Source organism: Caenorhabditis elegans, chromosome V (assembly GCF_000002985.6).
Source record: "Caenorhabditis elegans chromosome V".
Taxonomy (NCBI): domain Eukaryota; kingdom Metazoa; phylum Nematoda; class Chromadorea; order Rhabditida; family Rhabditidae; genus Caenorhabditis; species Caenorhabditis elegans.
Window position 1 is genome coordinate 1235456 of NC_003283.11, and position 14063 is coordinate 1249518.

Sequence of the window (14063 nt, forward strand, 5' to 3'; positions counted from 1 at the left end):
AGTATTGTCAGGTGGAAGTTGAAGTTGAACAAAAAAAAAGAAAAATCTCGGATCAAGAAAGAAAGTTGTTTTATATTTTGAAGTGCATGTGTGTGTGAATGTGTGCAAAGAGCCGTCGCCTACATAAACGCATAAACATATGACATGAAACGTTATGAGAAAACATATATTCAAGAAAAAAAATTCAAGAAGCTCACCGGATGAAAATTCGAAAAATTCGAAAATTTTCACTTAAAAAAATTTCAAATTTTCCAGCAGAAAAAAACATATTTTTTTTTCTTAACGGCTTACGATTAAATACTCTCCAATAATTAAAAGCCCTCAAAAATTAGGTTTAGGGCAATTTTTGAGCCCTTAATTTTTGCACTCTGGAATAGAGCTGGGCGGCATTTTTTCGGCAAACTCACAAAACTGGCTTATTTCAACATGATAATCCAAAATTTTTTGATCTAAAATTGATATGGAAATGTCGAAAAAGGTTTGTTCTTTCCGAAAATAATTTTTTTTTTTTGATGAAAAGTTTGAAACAATCCTCAAATAGTGTCTGAAAAATGCCGACAAAAACGAACTTTTAGGTACTATTTGAGCACTTTTTCAAGCTTTTCAAAAAAAATAAATGATAATATCAAATAGAACAAACATTTTTTTTTACATTTTTAAATCAATTTTAGATTCAAAAATTTGGACCACCATGTTGAAATAAGCCTAAATTTTGAAAACGAAATTTTTATAGGCCAAAGTAAAGAATTTACTTTGAGCGAGCGAAACAATGAAATAAGGTTTACAAACACCTACATTTCATAAATTTTTGAAGAAACAGAGTAGAACGGAGCAAAAATAAAAAAATAAAAACAAAAAATTCCAAATCAAAATAATTCTTCCCATACACATCCTGAAAAGAACACCCAAAATTTTTTTTCAGTCATGGGAACTTTGCGGAAGACGAGAGGACACAAAAGACGGAGAGCTAGAGGCGGAAGGGAAACGTACGCGCGCGGAGAGAAAAGTAGGCGGGGCTAAGGGATGGGGAAGGAGAGGCGGGATTGACATGGACGGGGATGCGATGAGACAAGATGGAGACAGCTTCAACTGATTGTGCAATGAATGATCGATTGGGTGATGGTAATGAGGGAAAAATGAGCAAGAAATTTCAAATTGAGAGGCTTTTCTGAATTCTTGAATTTTCTATAATTTCTGTTCGTTCTCTTCATCCCCGGGCCCAGCCTAAGCCTAAGCCCAAGCCTAGGGCTAGGCCTAAACCTAAGCCTAAGTCTAAGCCTAAGCCTAAGTCTAAGCCTAAGCCTAAGCCTAAGCCTAAAAGCCTAAGCCTAAAACTAAGCATAAGCCTAAGCCTTAGATTAAGCCTACACCAAAGCCTATGCTCACGCTCGCCACTGACGCCAAGCTTAAGCCTGAGCCTACACCTAAGCCTAAGCCTAAGCCTAAGCCTAAAACTAAGCCTAAGCCTAAGCCTTAGATTAAGCCTAAGCTTAGGTCTAAGCCTAAGCCTAAGCACAATATTGAAAGGACTTTTCCCATAGAATTTTAGCACCCAGTTAGACCACCTCTAAGTGTTGCAAAACTTTAAATTTTTGACCTTGCAGCTAGTTTATCTTCTCAAAAAGTTCTGCCAAATTTTTTCCCACAAAATCTCTGCCGAACACAAAAAGAGTAGAAGTCTCTCAGAGCACTGCTGCTGTTTAATAATTTTCTCGTTCTCGTGGTCGCAAAATGATGATGATGATGATCGGGGGGCCCTCCAACGAGCTCATTATTATTTTTGCGAAAAGATTTCAAAGAAAAACTTTTGGATTTTATCCGAGTTCTCTTCTCTATATAAAGTAGCTCGGGAAAGTCTAAGGCGCCTGTCACTGGCTTAACCCGCACCGAGAGTTGGAAGGAGGGTATAAATAAATAAACATATTCACAGAAAGGTATCAAGTTGGTGTGTCTTGGGTAGAGAGAGAGGAGATATTCACAAACCTTTATACGGAAACAATGAATAAGCTTGGAAGGGGGAAAGGTGGAAAGTCCTTCGGGAAGTATGATTAGTGAAAGTTCGATATGCATTTTGGACACTATTCTCAAGGTTTTTGGTGAAAAAAACATAGAGGTTAGAGGATATGTTATTATAGTTTTTCAAGCTATAGCTTAAAGGTGGAGTAGCGCCGGTGGGTAAATTGTTAAAAACCACTTCTTCGGTCCCAAATGATCGAATATCATAATAAAAATTCAAAAATGTTTTTTGAAATTTTTTAATTTACAGTCAAACATTTACAGTAGAACTATTTGCAACTCATAATTTTGGAAGTCGACCAAAAAACAAAATTTTTTCCTACATTTTTAATACTTTAATGTTGTTTTAATTATTTGAATCGAAACCTTATAGGGGTTGAAACATGCGACAATGCTTTGGATTTCCTCTAAAGCTCATGAAAATTATGAAAAATCTAAAATTTTTTGGAGTGTTTTATTATGATATTCGGTGGTTGTTTTAATTACCGTATATCTTCTATTAATATGGCCTCCCTATTAGACTTGCACTCCAAAAATTTCAAATGAAAATTTGGCGATAAATTGTTTTAATGCTTTTTTTTTGGAAAAATTGAAATTCGATTTTACCGCCAAATTTTTTGCTTGAAAAATTGAAGTTCGCTTCATTTTTTAAACTAGAATTTGAATTACAACATTTTTTTTGAATTTTATAGAATTTAAATTTGCATTTGATTAAAATAAACTTTAATCTTACCATCAAATTTTAAAAAAAACGCAATTTGAATTTTCAGTAAATTTTTTTTTGTGAATTTTAAATATAATTTTGATTTAAATTTTTTCTTTAACTTGCAATTGTGAACCAAAAAATAAATAAAATTTAGATTTTGCCGCCAAATCATTTTTTGAAAAAAAAAGAGAACTTGAATTTCCGGCCAAATTTGATAACGTTTTGGAGGAAAAAAGTCTCCACTGTTAAGCAAAAAAAGAAAATTTGCGTGCTACAAGACACTCCGCCCGTCACCGTAAAATAGCAAAACTCTAAGCAACCGCACGGAAAAGAAGACGGCAGACGGCTCTAATTACAAGGTGTCCATACTAATATGGTAAGTATGTCGGCGAATGGTGAGGTGGCAAAATAACAAGATTAGGGTATGGGTCAGTAGAGTAGGGAAGGGCAAATTATAGTACTTGAAAGAGCACAGTGGGGGGGGGGGGGGGGGAATAACAGAATGCAGATTCGGGAAAAAAGTGACCAGATAGCTAAGTTAACGTAAAAATTTAGAAAATAGAGAGGTTGGCAAGATCGTACTTTCAACTAATGTTGCCTTTCATCAAGGCACAACTGTTATTGTAGGCAGTAGGCAAATTTTTATCGACAAATTCAGCAAATCGGAAAATTGCCGGTTTGCCAATTTACCGGAAATTTTCATTTTCGGCAAAGTGCCGATTTTTTGTTTGGGGATTTTTTATAAGACGGAAACACTTGAAACTGTGCTTTTTTGAAATTTTTTTCCCGTTTTCTCTAGATGCGGCAAAATTTTTACCAATTGAAATTGAAATTCTAAAAATTTTTAAAAATGTGCAAAACCACAATTCGTCCAAAATTTTCGGCAATATTCCGTTTTCCGGCAGATTAGACAAATCGGCAATTTACCGGTTTGCCGATTTGCCGGAAATTTTCAATTCCGGCAATATGCCGATTTGCCGATTTGCCTTTTAATGGTTTTTTTTCACAAATTTCCATTTGTTTTTTTCATCCCAGCCCTAATTCTCACTCTATCTCTACAATAATTCTACAACAAATTAGATTATGTACCATATTAAGAGTTTAGTCTTCACTAGACAAGGAATCCGGCAAACGCAACAGTACGAGTATTTTTCACACCTTTGTGTGTTCATATCTAAATTCTTTCGCATGTTCCACCGCTCTTATCGCTTTAATTCCGAATGTTTCTCATTGCCTACCACCAGATGAAGATCTAATTCACCGATACCCTCGGCCAAAAAAAAACTCGGCCTCCGGAGAGAGTCTAAAATAACCGGAGACGCAGTAAATTGTGGGAAAATTGATGAGGCTTGGGCGTGAGAATGGGGCGATAGAGAGGGGTCTAGTGAATGGATAGGAACCCCTTTTCACCATCATCACATATACACAAATCAACCCAAACAAAGTGGACGAAATTGGATGGCGAATCACTTTTTCGGAGAAAGGGCCTCCGTGACAGGACGGAGCGCGGAAAATGACGATAAAAATGGCCATCCGCGTGTTTTATTGGTTTCGATTTGTGTGTATATATGTAAGAAAGTTTTGACACCTTTCTTTGTTGATTTTTCGGAGGTTTTTTTTTCGATCAGTCGAGAGTACTGACGGATTCCCGGGAAGTTGATAAACGTAATATAAAAACGAAATAATTTTTATTATTCGGCAATTTTTTTGTCGACAAATTCGGAAAATCGATTTGCCGACTTGCCGGAAATTTTCAATTCCGGCAAATTGCCTAATTGCCAGAAATTTTCAATTTCGGCAAATTGCCAAATTGCCAGAAATTTTCAATTCCGGAAAATTACCAAATTGCCAGAAATTTTCAATTCCGGCAAATTGCCAAATTGCCAGAAATTTTCAATTCCGGCAATTTGCCGAATTGTTGGAAATTTTCAATTCCGGCAAAATGCCAAATTGCCGGAAATTTTCAATTCCGGCAAGTTGCCGAATTGTCGGAAATTTTCATTTTCGACAGATTGCCGCATCGGCCTGAATTTTTCAATTCCGGCAAATTGGCGATTTGCCGGAAATGTTCATTTTCGGCCAATTGCCGGTTTGCCGATTTACCGGAAATTTTCATTTTCGGGCAAGTGCTGATTTGCCGTCTGCCGGAAACTTTCCTTTTTTTCCCGTTTTTTTCTACATATTTTCATAGAATTAGCTTACTTTTCAAAATAAATGAAGGAACATTTACTCAAAAACTACATGAAAATTAGGTACATGAAAATTATTGTATTGCTAAAGCTTTTCCACTGCAATAATGTATCGAGTTATAGATAATTGAAGATTTGATTTTGAAAACCGACCCGTCAGATGTCTGCCGGTGTAAATTTTTGAGACCGGGGTTCATGGGAAATTTGCGTCAAAAAATAATTAGCTAACCTCTTACTATTAGTCTTCTAATTATGATTATTTCATTAAACGCGAGCTTCACAAAAACAGTACTTTTTTTAAATTCAGTACTCAATTTTAGTAGCGTACTATTAGATCCCAATTTCTTATGGTTTTAAGTTAAAAATAAAAGTTATGGAATACCATAAAAAAAATAGGCGCACGCTCACTCTAAAATATCAGAAAATTGTATCTTGTTCCAAAATTAAACACATCTTGCTCGAACACCAAAACGCGACGAGTATTCATGTCTGAACCGGATGTAAATGGAATAGGGGTGTCCTAGAGAGTTAATGATAGGGTGCAGTGGCCCCTAATAGATTCAGCAACACGCCACATATGAGTGTTAGTCTTGGCACTAGACACCTTTTCGATATTAAAAATCACCAAAATTACCAATAAATCTAGTAGAAATTGGCAAGCGGTTCACACCTAAACTTTGAAACAGAAACTACATGGTGACAATTATAACACATATGTATTATTATTAGTGTCATGTTCTGTGTCTCCTAGGCCGCTACAAAAGCGCCAAAAAAAAGAACAAAACGGATTAGTTTTGTCTGTGTGAATGGTTGAAAGCATCAGCCGAGTGAAAAGATATATTATTGTACAACACCAAACTTGTTCTGATCCAAACTGATTTATGAGATCTCCGTGTTTATTTATATGTGTGATAATGATAATTGTTACGATTTTTGGAGGTGTTAATCTTATAAGTAGTCTTCACTGATTTGGCTTACGCCTACCTATGCCTTCTTGCTCTGAAAAAAAATCACTCGCTTTCTACATTTTCTAGTTACACCTGTCTAGAAAATTTTGCAAGTTTTCTAAAATGAACACTTTTGCATTTTTAAACGTACAGAAAACATACGAAAATATACAATTTTTAAGCTTTCGGCTCAAGAGCTCACAACTCATCAAGCAATCTGCTCTCACCTGAACGAGAGAACACTAATGGAAACTGCCACGACTTACGGATTTATGGGTTCCGGTGAGAGCCAGTCACTAGAGGGAACTCGGCTCTGCGAGACCACATAATTATCTACTCTCCGGGACCACGAATTTCTTGTGGAACATGTCACGAACAGAGGATACCTGCCTATTTAACTTTAATAGTAAGAAAAAATTTGAGTTTTACTCCTAAGATTGTAAAAGTTATTAACTAATTAAGAAAACATTTCGTAGTTTTCTTATTTTAATTAAATCTTTGACTTGGTGTTTCCAACAATTCCAAGGGCACATAAACTTTTTCTCAACCTTCAAGGATTCTCATAACATGTAGGTACGAGACTGCCTACATGCCTACTTGCCTCTTTGGTAAGCTTGTTGAAAATTCTTTGATAAAAACAAAACAATAACTTAATAGTTTTTTGAGAAAAAAAAGTTATCCGAACCGCCGAAAAAAAAAACCAAACAAACCGACTAAGTAGGTGTGAGAAAAAAAAATTATGAAAAGCTTCTCATAACTCAATACCCATAAAGATGGCCAGTGGGCAGTAAAAAATGGAAAAGCGGCACGAATAGAGACGGAGAAAAACCCGAGGTAAATAGTGAAAGTGAAATGGAAAAAAATAAGCAATTTGGAGCAAAAAAGGGAGAGCCGGGGGGGGGGGGGGAGGTAGAGCTCTTCTCAATTATACGATTTACAACGAAAAAGATGTTTTCGGTTGTTGTTTTTTTTGTTTATAGGAATTTAAAAAAAGGAGAATTCCAAATTCGAGAAGATAGACGGGAAGAAAGAAAAACACGTAGAAAGCCAGGATATGGGCGGAGTCAGAGCCAATCTTCTAAATAATGAACGAACTAGTTTTTTTCTAATTATAATGGTTGAAACTTTGTTTTTCTGAATTTTTGAATTTTTTGGGATTTATTTTTCTCGCTTTCTCCCCCCAAGCCTAAGCAGGAGCTTAAGCCTAAGCCTAAGCCTCAGCCTATGTCTAAGCCTAAGCCAAAGCCCAATTCTAAGCCTAGGCCTAAGCCTAAGCCCAATGCTAAGCCTCATGCTAAGCCTGAGCCTAAGCCCAATTCTAAGCCTAAGGCCAAGCCTAAGCCTAAGCCAAAGCCTAATTCTAAGCCAAAGCCTAAGCCTCAGTAAGCCTAACTCTAAACATAAGTCTAAGCCTCAGTCTGAGCCTAACTCTAAGCATAAGTCTAGGCCTAAGCCTTAACCAAAGCCTAAGCATAAGCCTTAGCCTTAGCCCAAGCCTAAGCCTAAAAATAAGCCCAAGCCTAAGCCTAAACATAAGCCTAAGCCTAAAATGATTTTGAAAGTTTTATGAATATTCAATAATGTTTTAATAACAAAAAGCCAATAAAAACCCAGCTATATCCATTTTTAAACTTTTGGTACAAATCAGAATACGAGCTAATTTCAAAAAAGATGACTACAGGAAGTGCGGATGCAAAACCGCGAGAAAAGGAAATAATCAAGCATTTTGTGGCCCTGTCTTGTCGGCATCGTTTCATTCTCTCAAAAATCGTGAAACTTTAGCAATTGTGGGGTGGGGGGGGGGGGGGGGCGAAGCTTTTTGGCGACAACTGACACTACATCTATCCGGCTCTCTTTTTCCAAAGAAATCATGAAGAGAAGTTGTGTGTATGTGTGTGTATGTACACAAAATAATGATGATAATGATGAAAATGACAAAAAAAATTTTTTGGGGGAAGAAGGAAGGGAAGAAGAAGAAGAAACTCTCCTCCGGCTTCTGCTACTTTTGCCTCGAACTCACTAATGACCAAGTGATGTGGGTACAATTGAGCGAATGTGTCTGCAGAAAAAAAAACGATTGTAATGAGGTTGATGATTGACGTATTGGAATGGTGTATGGAAAGAGAAAAAATTCGGAGAATGTGTGGATGATGAGTAGTAGTTGACCTATGGGTCAAATATTTTTTTGGAACAATTGGTTTTATGTGGGAAAAAAGCCAATATAACAAGAAAAGTGAGAGAGGGAACAGGAAAAAAATTAAAAAATAGGCTTGGACTCATGCTTAGGCTTGAGCTTAGGCTTAGGCTTAGGCTTAGTCTTAGGCTTAGGCTTAGGCCTAGGCTTAGTCTTAGGCTTAGGCTTAGAATTAGCTTTTGGCTTAGGCTTAAACTTAGGCTTAGACTTAGGCCTAGGCTCCGATTGGGCAGGGCAAAAATAAAAATTGCTGAAAAAAGAAAAAAAATGTTTGACGGGTTTGAATTTTCTGCAATTTTCTTTCAGAAAATGTTTACCTTCAGAAAATTAAGCAAAGTAGCACCAAAACTTTGTCTGAAAATTTAGCAAAATCTAGAAAATTTAGAGGACTTGATTTACAAAGATAAATTTATCTATAGATATACTATAAACACATCATTTTTTGAAAAAAAAATAATGAAAGCCAAGTTCAAGATTTCAAATATTTGCCACACCATTGAAATTTCAACAAATAAGTTCGCTACAAATATTAATATCAAACCAACTTGTTAGAACAATAAATCAAACAAAAACATATCATCGTCATCACAAAATTGACCTGTTTTAGATTATGTGAGAAGAGCGGTGGGCCGATTGCGCAACTGTTGTGCAAAAGGACTCTTCCCGCACGCCGGACACCCCCCGTCGGGATGCACCCAACCGCCAAAAAGACACCCGATGACGTAACACCTGTTGGTTCAAAGACAGGAAAGGGTTAAAGTAACATGATACGTGGCAAACCACCCGATATCGGTTCCGGTAATGAAGACAAAAAGGCAATTGATGGGTTAAGGGGTTTGGTAGAAGATTTATAAAAGTTAGTTTACCGAACAAACTTTGGATCAAATAATCTTCCTACAGTCACCAGAAAAAAGAAAAACTAAAACTCGTTGAAAATGATAATCCCGTATTGGATTATGAGTTTAATCCATTTATAGATTACAACGGGTGGTGTCTCTACCGAAAAATCCAATTAAAATTTTTGGCGGATCCTCATCTCTCGGGGGGATTTACTCGTTGTTGTTGTTGATGTGCTCACGGAGCCATAAGTGAGAGTTGGGAGGGTAAACAATTAGAAAAAGACGGGGAGAGGAGGCAGATGCATTCTTGATTCGCCAAATTTGCCATGACACCGAGAGTTATATAACAACAATGGGCTTCGAATATATATATTCCTACGTGGCCTAGAAACGGCAAAAATTCGGCCACGTAGTAAAGCCTACAATTGTGCTTTTTTGCCAATCTTTTGTTTAAAAGTGGTGCAGCGCCAGTGGGGAAAGTGTTGAAAAATACTCCTATGGTGCCAAAATGACCGAATATCACAATAAAAAATTTTGAAAATTTTTTGAAAATTTTTTATTTTCCGTGCGACTCATAATTTTGGAAGTCGACCAAAAAAAAATTTTCTGCATTTTTTATACTTTAATTTTGTTTTAATTATATGTACAAAAAGATTGTAGGGGTCGGAACATGCGACATTGCTTTGGATTTCCTCAGAAGCTCATATTTTTTCAAATTTTGAAATTTTGAAAAATCTAAAATTTTTTGGATCATTTTATTATGATATTTGGTCTTTTTGGATCATTATAAATGTATTTAGACAAAATCCCCACTGGCGCTACCACCAGAAAGTCTATAAAATGAGGGTTTTCAAAAATTGCCTTACTTAGAGCATTATTACATGGCCTCAAAAAAGAGAAACCTCGGCCATGAAATGCAATAATGTTGGGATTTTTACGTACAACTTTTGCAGGTATTAAATACGAGACATAACAAAATTTACCATTTTCTTGGTAGCTGCAAAATAAAAAAAAACTAGGCCATCAATAACTTCCGGAATAGATCTAATGAAAATTAAATGAGATAGAGTACAGTTTGGCAATGGTTTTTGATTTAAAGGTGGTGTATTCGGATTTTTTCTATTGTTTTATTATACATAAAATTGTCTGAAAACACCGAATTTTATAGCGAAACTTCTTGAAAACTTTTAAAAAAGAAACAAAAAAAAAGTTATGACGGCTCAAAAAATGGCCTAAAACTAGTTAAAATTTGAAATTTGACCGACTTGTCAATGTCGCAGCGGCTGGAAACAATTTTTTTTGAAATTACCGTCAAATTTTGGGTATACATGTCATTTATCTTGAGTTTTCAACTTTATTCAATTATTTTAAAGTCGATATACGAAATTGACAAGTCTGTCAAATTTCAAATTTTAGAGCCGTCATAACTTTTTTTTTGAGAAGTTTTCAAGAAGTTTCAATATGGAATTAGGTGTTTTCAGACAATTTTGAGTCAAATAAAGTAATAAAAACAATTTGACTACACCAACTTTAACAAGTTGGATTATAACGACTTCAAAAAAAAACTGTATATATGTACATATTATTCTCATAAATCTCAGTGGCGGCACCTCAAAAAAAAGGAAAAAAAGAACACCCAAGAAGCAATCATAAAATGCGATCAAATTAATGGAATCCAAAAAAAAAGAGGAAATAGAAGGCGGAATTTCAAAAAGGCAATGACAGCATAAAGGCAGATGTTCAAAGAAAAAGGACGTACTCCTTCACCACCCACTGTGCGCTAAGTGAGAAAAATTAAGGATTGATGATGGGTTTTATGGACATGATCAATCAGCTGATGATTCTTTCTGACATTTTTTCTTTGATTTTCTCATTTATAGACAGTCTGCCTACGAAGTAAGCAAATATTATGCCTGCCTTGTAGACCAGGGGTGTGCGGCAAATGGAAAAAATTGCCGAGCTCGGCAAATCGGCAATTGCTGGTTTTTCAATATTTGCCGAGCACGGCAAATTCGGCAAATTTGCCGTGCTTAACAAACTCGGAAAAATTTGATAGTTTTTAATGTTTTTTGGAGCACCAAAACTACTGAATTCTTAACACACATCTGGTTTCTGAATAAGTTCCTCGTAGTATGTCTGTTTAAGCATCAAAATAGCTCAATTTTGTGTCATTTTACTGAATTTTTGGCTAAAAAATCAATAGTTTTAGTCAAAATTGTACTGTCAAATTTTTGACGTGTGCGGCAAATTTCGAAATTTGCCGAGCTCGGCAAATTCGGCAAATCTACTTTTTCGAAAATTGCCGAGCTCGGCAAATCGGCAATTGCTGGTTTTTTTAAATTTGCCGAATTCGGCAAATCGGCAAATTTGCCGAGCTCGGCAAGTCGGCAATTTTCGGCAAATCGGCAAATTTGCCGCACACCCCTGTTGTAGACGACCTAACGCTAACTGGCGCCTACAAGCACGCTGTAGGCGGTAGGCAGGTATGAAGGCAAGAAGGCGTGTCTACCAAGCTCCCGTTCAAACTTTACGTTTTTCGAGAGCTTCAAAGTCTTGACACTAGATCCATTTGCTCCTTCTCTCTGTGGACATAAAAATTTGGAGCAACACGAGGTACTAAAACTTTATGAGCTGAACGTGGTCTCAAGTTGGCCCATAAATTGGTGGCAGTGCAAAAATTTAATCTCATAAGAAAATTTGGCATAAAAGGTTCGATTGTTCTTTTCCTTCTGCACATAGTTTTACCATATTCAAGAAATTTGTTGAACACGTCATCATGAGAACCTCAACACCTGCAAGGTAGCGTCCTTGAAGAAAAATGCATGTTTTTTTTTCTTAGAAAGCTTGTGTTTGACCAAGTTGAGAAAAAAAAAATGTGGGGACCTAGAAGAACTTGAGAAAATGAGAAAAATATATATATGGAAAACTCAAACGGAATGTCAAGTAGTAGAGGCAAACAGAACAAGTGGAAGAGATGAATAAAAAGAAGATGGCATGACAAAAAGTTCTACACAGTGGGAAATGTTTTTTTTAATAGAATCTAAGGTTTCAAAATTTTTCTGGAGTTCCCCGGAAAGCTGTCTAATACTGTAATAAATTTGCTATATGTACAAGAAAATATTACAAAAAATTTTAATCTTCAAGGCAACCTACAACCTGCCTACAGAAGTGCCTTGTAGTGTTTTTTCTTAAAACTAATTTCAAATTGAGATGCGTTAATTTACAACTGCAATTTCGAGAAAATCGGCGGATGACAAGCTTTTTGACAGGTAAAATTTTTTAGGCAAATGCCAAATACATACATTTAAGAAAAATTCTGTAAAATCTAAAACTCTTGGTTTTTTCAAATGAACTATAATTTGCTTCATTCAAAATTAAGGTTTTAGAATTTTTGAAAATTGTTTCAAATGAGCTCACAACCTACGCACAAGACCACACCTTAACTATAAGTCAAATGATTTCCTAAAAAATGAAATTTTGTATAAAAGAGGTTTGAATATAATTTATTAGGTACTAAAACGATCGAATATCATAATAAAACTTTTCAAAAATGTTTTGAAATTTTCTTTAATTTACTGTGAAAAAGTGCCAATTACTCAGTTTTTGACACTCATCATTTTGGAAGTCGGCCGAAAAAAATTGTTTCCTACGGTTTTAAAATTTAATTTTGTTTAAATTATTTGTATTAAATTATCTTTAAATTTCCTCAAAATCTCATATTTGTCAAAATATTGGCAATTTACCAAAACTTCGACCGGAAAATATAAAAAAAACTGAATTTTTTGGATTGTTTTATTACGGTATTCGGTCATTTTGGATCACTATAAGTGTATTTAGACAAAATCCCCACTGACGCTACTCCGCCTATAAAAAATAAAATCTACACTTATTCAAGCATTTTTCTGAAGAAAAACTGGCTAAAATTGATTAAAAGTCGTGTACTTCTTCTTCTTCTTTTCCTCCTCGTTTTCTAATCTCACTTCACTTTTTTATCATCATCCCCTCTCAAAATGTCTAGCTAAAAAAGAAAATCCTCTGGAGAATTGAGTTCTTTTTCATTATCCTTTTCTCTTTCCTATTCACATTAGGTTTTTTTCGAAAAGGTTAGAAGAGAATATGAATTGCAAAAAATAAAAAACAAGAAAAGGAAAAAATATATAAGAAAGCCATATGAAAAAAAAATGAAAAAAGGAGAAACTCCTTCAATTCCAATTCATTTTTCATTGATAGATGTCATCAATAATGGACATTTCTTGGACACCCCGACGATAGGAGGAGCTCACACATTTACGAGATGTGTGGTGGTGGAAAACAATGGCGTTTTGTCAAATAATTATTTGAAAAAAATATTATTAGAAAGAAGTTTGGAAGTTTTTTATTAAAATTTATTTCATTTTAAATAGAACGCTCGTTGTTGACTAAAAAGGCAAGCATAAATAATGAGAAATAATGATAAATAATGATTGAGCACTAATTGTGTTGCAGACGAGCTATATTGATCCGTTAGCTCAGTTTCACGAGAAAAAAATTAAAAATAGAAAATAAATGTAAAATGTACTATTTTCGGATCTGTTACTTTTTTTTGGCATTTTTAGGGAAATATTTCATGATTTTTTGACAAACCTGATAATGTCTCATTTTTCGTTATTTTTTTTCTTTCCTTTACTGGATACTGAATTCCTGAATTTTCTGGAATGCATTTTTACTGTCTTTCTCCTCCTCGCCCAGCTTGAGCCTAGGTCTTAGTGTAAGCCCAAGCCTAAGCCTTAGCCTAAGCCTAAGCTTAAGCCTAAATCTAATAGTAAGCCTAACGAAAAAAATTGAGCAAATTTAGATCATTAAAAAAAAGAAAACTGAAACAAAAATCGTCTTTCAGCCAACGCACTTCCGATTTGGATCAGAAATGTGTAAAAGAGTTTCGATAAGACATGAGAAAATGCTCAAAATATGTAAAATAAATTATGAAACACGCGCTTGCTGCCCGAGCTTTCTGGCTCACGGAGACACCTGATTTTGTTGCGAAATGATTAGTTCATATAACATATAACAAAGTGAGAAAATAAAAAGAAAAGTAGCAGAAGAAGGCCAAAAGAAAAGAAAAATAAAAAAAAACTTTAATGTAAAATTCCTCGAATTTAGTTGTTAGAGATATAAAATGTATTAGTGATTTTG

The 14063-nt window shown here is 35.1% G+C and overlaps 1 non-coding gene across 1 annotated transcript; it reads right to left on the minus strand.

Moving 5' to 3' along the window:
* Positions 1-1402: 1402 nt before the first annotated feature.
* On the minus strand, positions 1403-1454 carry C39F7.6. Its single transcript, NR_068599.1, has one exon. It is a non-coding gene; the product is annotated as an Unclassified non-coding RNA C39F7.6 (non-coding RNA).
* Between the last annotated feature and the right edge of the window lie 12609 nt (positions 1455-14063).